This window comes from Notothenia coriiceps, unplaced genomic scaffold (genome assembly GCF_000735185.1).
Source record: "Notothenia coriiceps isolate Sejong01 unplaced genomic scaffold, NC01 NC01_scaffold00037246, whole genome shotgun sequence".
Taxonomy (NCBI): Eukaryota; Metazoa; Chordata; class Actinopteri; order Perciformes; family Nototheniidae; genus Notothenia; species Notothenia coriiceps.
The window spans coordinates 553,462-559,385 of record NW_011369947.1 but is presented as its reverse complement, the minus strand read 5'-3'; the positions used below and the strand labels follow the sequence as shown (position 1 = coordinate 559,385).

At 40.6% G+C, this 5,924-nt stretch overlaps 1 protein-coding gene across 1 annotated transcript in view; it reads right to left on the bottom strand.

Annotated features, from left to right (window-relative positions):
• slc44a5b (solute carrier family 44 member 5b) overlaps positions 1-5,924 on the bottom strand; it is a 38,739-nt gene that overhangs the window by 4,914 nt on the left and 27,901 nt on the right.

The window sequence follows — 5,924 nt, the reverse complement described above, 5'->3', positions numbered from 1 at the left end:
TTTGTTGTCTTCTGGAAGACTGGCCGTGAAGAAGAGTAAAACAGGCCTTCTGAAAGTTGAAATTGCCTGTAAAACTGCCGTTTTTTATAAGATTTGCCCTTGAGACGAAGATGAAATACGTACGCAACCACAACAAAAGTCTCCAGACCACTAATGGTACCACCAGTCAAACTAGAAATAGGACGACGACGCGATGTGACGACCCACGAGGACAACGCAAGTAATAGTAATCACAGTAGAGCACACTAGCCCGAAACCACTACTAAGTGAAGTCTGTCTATTGGGAGTAGTGGAAAACGATGGCAATAATGAGTCATGTGTACAACCTCAACAAGAGGTGTACAAATGTAAAAGTAAGGATGAAGACAACAGTACCGTTTGACACCGTCTAAATCTAAAGACGAGTGTACCAAAGAAGACAACAGGACCCGCGACGTCAAGAAAGAGAGACGTAAAGTCCCAGACCGTGACGAATGACCCTCAGTCGTTATGGACTGGTCCTTCGGTTCCACGATTACAGTAGGTAGAGACTGTAACCCCTTAAGGTTGGCTCTGAGAGTCGTGAAATGGAAGTCGAGTCGGTTTGCACCGAGCAGAAGTCATACAACAGGGATCAGACGTGTAATGTATTTTTGCAACTTGACACTTTCCATGTGCATGTTAACGAACAAAAAAGAGTCGCGTACCACAAAGATAATGCGACGTAATGTAACGTACTTTAAACGACTGAAAAATAGGTTCACTGTAATGTATTCTTATGGGATCCTGTACCTGGATGTCCTCGTTAAAACCGAATTCATAAGGATGTATCGTGTGAAGTTGCACAACAGACGTCCCCGACCCCTATGAATGGCAACGAGAGTGTAAAAAATACCTTTACTTTGGAAAGAACGTGCGCTGATAACAATATGTCACATATGACATGGTCCCAAGGATGCCAGTAAATTTTGGGACCTTTTCAAGTACCTAAGTTTACGTTAAGGCCGGGACTTTTTCAATATCTTTTGTTATAAAAAGGTCCCAAAACCTTGTTTGCAGTACCTTTACTTGGTATCAACGGTAGTTTAGTATCTAAATATAAAATAGATAGCGGTTTATCATTATGTATTGCTATTATTTATGACATATCCATTACTTTGCGAAATTTTTACCGTAATTGACAGCCTCCTATAAAACGACCCTCTGCCAAAAAATGTTAGTGCGGGAGATCAGATGTCACAAATCAGACATCCTCGATCATTCCGGATGATAAACCTAAACCAAACATCTATCCGTGTTGTACAAAATATACGTTCTGGAATAAAAGGTCGAATGGGCATTTTATTTTTACAAAACCACCATGGCCTGACTCTTTCCATTAAAAACAACCAGTACCTTTTAATCCAGTTCCACTACCTTTTAGTAACCACTTTTCACAGATACTTGGGACCTGACATGTGATACCACGGAGACGCGTCACCCTACCTTACCTTCTAACCAATATAACAAAACACCGAATAAAGAATTTGTAGGTCAGTAGATATGAACTACACAGGGTTTTTGTATCTCTACTCCACACGGCGGACCACAAGTATCCCAACCATGACTGAGTCTAAATATCTCAACATGGGTATTTTCCCCACTATACTAGGTTTGCACACAACCTAAGTTTAAATTGGTAATTTCCACACTACCCATTGAAGTGAAGTCTTTGGCGTGAAAAACAAATAAAGGTACCTTACGAGAAGACGAGCTATCGTTACTTATAAATTTACGAAACTGTATTTATATTTTTTACAGTAGACGCCCTCGCACCTCGACATTTTTCGTGCTGGTTAAGTAGACTCGGGCCGGGCCGATTTTATTGGACCTACCGGATGGACGGACAGTCGGAAGGTAGACACGTGTGATATAGAGCACGGAGTAAACCAGTACACGTGTAAGCACACACAACCGTCCTGTCCCGAGACATTCCTTCAGACTTCCTCTCCGCTAAAAGGCCAACACAGAAAGTAAGATCGCGGAGCTCAACCTAAAGAGGTAAGATGCGATGTGGTGGAAATTACAACGATACCTGCTCAACGTCAACCGAAAGTCCTTCGACTTAATCTCGAGAGATGATAAATTGCCCAACGAAAGTCGAGACGTAGACCAAAGAAAAACAGGTATCGAACTACCGAACAGGAGAAAGAGTGGAGAGACATGGATTGTATCCCGTCGCACGACACAGTTTGAACCACACACGTGTACTGATTGTTAATTGCATAGTAACAAAACATCACTAGAGTGAAAGGACACACCCGCAATAGCACTAAATGACCTATAAAGACTCCTCCTCCGACGCGTAGCGATACGTAATTACTTCCTCCCTCGTCATGCATACTTGTTTGGAGACAACACAGGAAGTTGTATTTTTTCACGAAAACTGTGCAACAAAAAGGTGTGTTAATTTGTACAAAACTAGAAAGAATGTTGCATCCCGTAGTTCGATCAGTACGGTGAGAGAAAATGGGAGTAGTGGAAGAGAGGACCGTAGACGTAGCGAATGACCCGGCAGGTGTCGTACATAGGAAAGATGTTGACAACCACTAAACTACTTGACAAAGGTGGTCCGAAGACACACACGTCAGACGCAATGATTATTACATATTTTTGTACAGTGCTGGTCTTTTTTTTTTTTTTTTTCACACGAAAAAAAGGGGAACACGAAATACCAAAATTTCGTTCTCGTTAATACCTGTAGACTACAGTAATCTGTATCTAGAAGAACAAGTTTACATTTAGACCTACGTGTTCTACCTAATGAACCATACAGGTTTACAATCTTTTCATGATTCTTTATAAGGTAGACACAACGGGAATTGATCAAAAGTAGTCGAAGAATCCGTAGTAACACCCATTACGTCAGATGTTCCAGCTGGTGGAGCACTGCCTATTTACTACATAACGTTGGAGTTGTACGTTCGGGTTGCAATAGGGAGTGAGAGATGCAGGGTAAATAGACCTTTTAGTTACCACATTGGACAAAAAAAATTACACATTATAGAGACGGTAAGAAGAGGCAGTTTGATACAGACCAAGTCTGACATTAGTTAGGTCGTTTAAAACAAATTGATATGATTGATATTAAACAAACTAATTATAGTAGATTAACTATTCAAACGTGTACAGTAACTTACAATAACACGGGAATAATAAACGGAGCGCTCTCTCTCTCTCTCCTGACAGCCCGTCAGTATCATGCAGCTCGCGGATCCAGTAATGAGTGACCCGACAGTAAAACTAAACATATCTATAACTAGTTATGGTAGTTTGAGAGGTAATTAAAATAGCTACGTGTGATATTCTAACCTGAAGTGTGTGTTTTGTCCGCTCACCGCTGCATGTGATCATGCAGAGCTGCGTGTCGACTCGTCAGCAGCAGCTGATCTCTCTCTCCCGTCAGATTAGACTTTACTCGCGTTTATGTCCATATCGATCAGATCTAGCTAGTTCTAGCTAATGATATGATTACCTGCTTATTAAAAGACACCTAAACAATAAGCGTCGCTATGCAACCGGGTGAGGCCGCAAAGTATAGCGCAGCATTATGCATTTGTTTACATGCCCACCGGAACCCCGAGGCATTACCAACAGATCAACGCACAATCAACCCATACAGGACATCTCTTTCTCCACATTAAGTTTCAGACATTACAATTGACTCTTCTTGTCTGTCACATACTACTCTTGTCTGTTACATAAGTGGCACAACTGATGCGGTATTGCGCTAAGGGGAAATTATTTTGACCGGACATTTTTCTAACGGGAACTCTGGTATAAGGCAATATTTGACTAGTAAATACATTTATTTGGACTTTAACATACATTCAGAAATATGTTCTCTAAATAGGAATTCATCAAGTGCTGTTTTTTGCCTACTTTTGTAAATTCCAAGCCGGTCAGTTGGAGTTTCTGTGTATAGTTATAGGGTCAAATTGTTAATGATTTAGTTTCATAATTTATTTTACGGATAGATCCACAGACCCGCAAAAGGAGCACATCATTCATCAGTAGAAGTAAAACGTGAAAATCAACAAAAGCAAAAGCACAATCTTACATGAGGATCCAGTCCCAGGAATTTGCATAATCTTCAAAGATCTTAATGCCGACTTCATTGGCATTGAGCAGACTGGCGATACCTCTGTGAGGGAGCAACAAGGTGACATGGGAAAGAGTTGGAAAGAAAAGAGGCGACAAAAACATTATTGTGAATGAAGAGATAAAGAGAGACTGTGACAGCGTTGTGTTTCTGCCTCTGATCATTTATTTACAAAGGTTTCTCTTCAAAAACATTTTGACACTTTATTTATCTATAATGTGCTTATTATGAAACAAAGATGAATACAGTTTCAAAATGCTTTTGGTTTTTCAGCCTACTTGTTAGGTTATGAGGGTCTGGAGAAACACATTGTAAGTTTTATATCAAAGAGCCACAAAACTGAATTAGTGTGACTAAAGCGCTATGGATCAATAGTTCCTTCAGTATGGTGACAAATGGTTTAGCAGCATGTTACTGGATGTGATGTTACTGGCTGCTCATTTCTTTTCAGAGTTCAGGTAAGTCTTTGATAACCAATGAAAACATAATAAGTGAAATTCTTAACACAAAAGACTCAATATAAATAGTATTGTTTTAGAATATGTTTTACTTGTCACCTGAATATATTCTTATTTAAAAAACCCTAAATGATCTTGGACACTTTGCTTAAAAGGTAGGGTAGGTAAGAATGGAGAAACCAGCTCGAGTGCGCTAGAATTTGAAAGTACGCAGCTGAAAAAAATCTGCCCCTTCCTTCAGACTTCCTTACAGAGCACAGATGGAAGGCTGACAGGCAGGTAGGCCATCCAGTTACTTTAGCCGGGCCGGCTCAGATGATTGGTTGTTTTTTATACAGCACCACGGCTTCCATAGATGACATTTTTTATGTATTTATTGTCAAAGCATTTAATATATTGCTATCGGGATGTTAAGAGCATTCCATGGAATATAACAAAAAGTGTTTCTGAAGTGAATTACCTACCCCACCTTTAACCTTCCCCTGGGCAAAGACACTTAAAGACAAATGATGCAGCATAAAAGCAAACATATTTCTTGTCCAATTCTATCAGTGTACTCAAAGGACCTTGGGAATGGAGATCAGGAACAGACTTTGATGCCGAGATCTCCACTGGGAAATATAACTACATAAATCTCATCGTCAGAACATGACTTCTGCAGAATGTGACCGCAGACACGGTGCTCTATGAGATACATCTGTAAAGTACAGACAGAGGAGAGAAAGAGGACAAGCCAGCATTGCTATGGGACAAACAGAACAGTGAGAGCAGAGCTGAAAGCAACCATATATTAGAGAGCTCTAATTCAGCTCCCTAAAGGTCACCCTGTCTATAGACCCAAGTTTGGATCGTATCCAGCACTGTTATGTAAACCCAGCTTCATATCTAGATCAAGGAAATAAACCACCAGGGGGCACTACGTCACGCTCTATGTTATTAGACACTCAAAGTAGTAGATGACTGGATGTCTTTTCAGATATATGCCACAAAACCAGGGATGAGCACAGGTATGGGCTAATGTTGCCCGCGGAACGGCCCGTTTGCCCCATTTGGCTGACCTGCCCCTCTGGAGAGAGCGAGAGTTTGTTTTTATAATTTTTTTATGTGGCCGAATCAACATGATAAGCCCACAATTAGTATTGTAGTGTCTCGCTGCGGGAAACACACTTTGTCAGCGCTGTCATCTGCCGGTGCGTTAAAGACCACCTCAGTGTCGGATTTTGGAAACTTGATTTTGAGTTTTCTCATGGCAGTTAGGGTATAAGGGACAAACCAGGGGACATTACTTCCTCTTGATACCGTTGTTTATTTACAAAAAAACACCTAAATATAGCCTAATTGTTGTT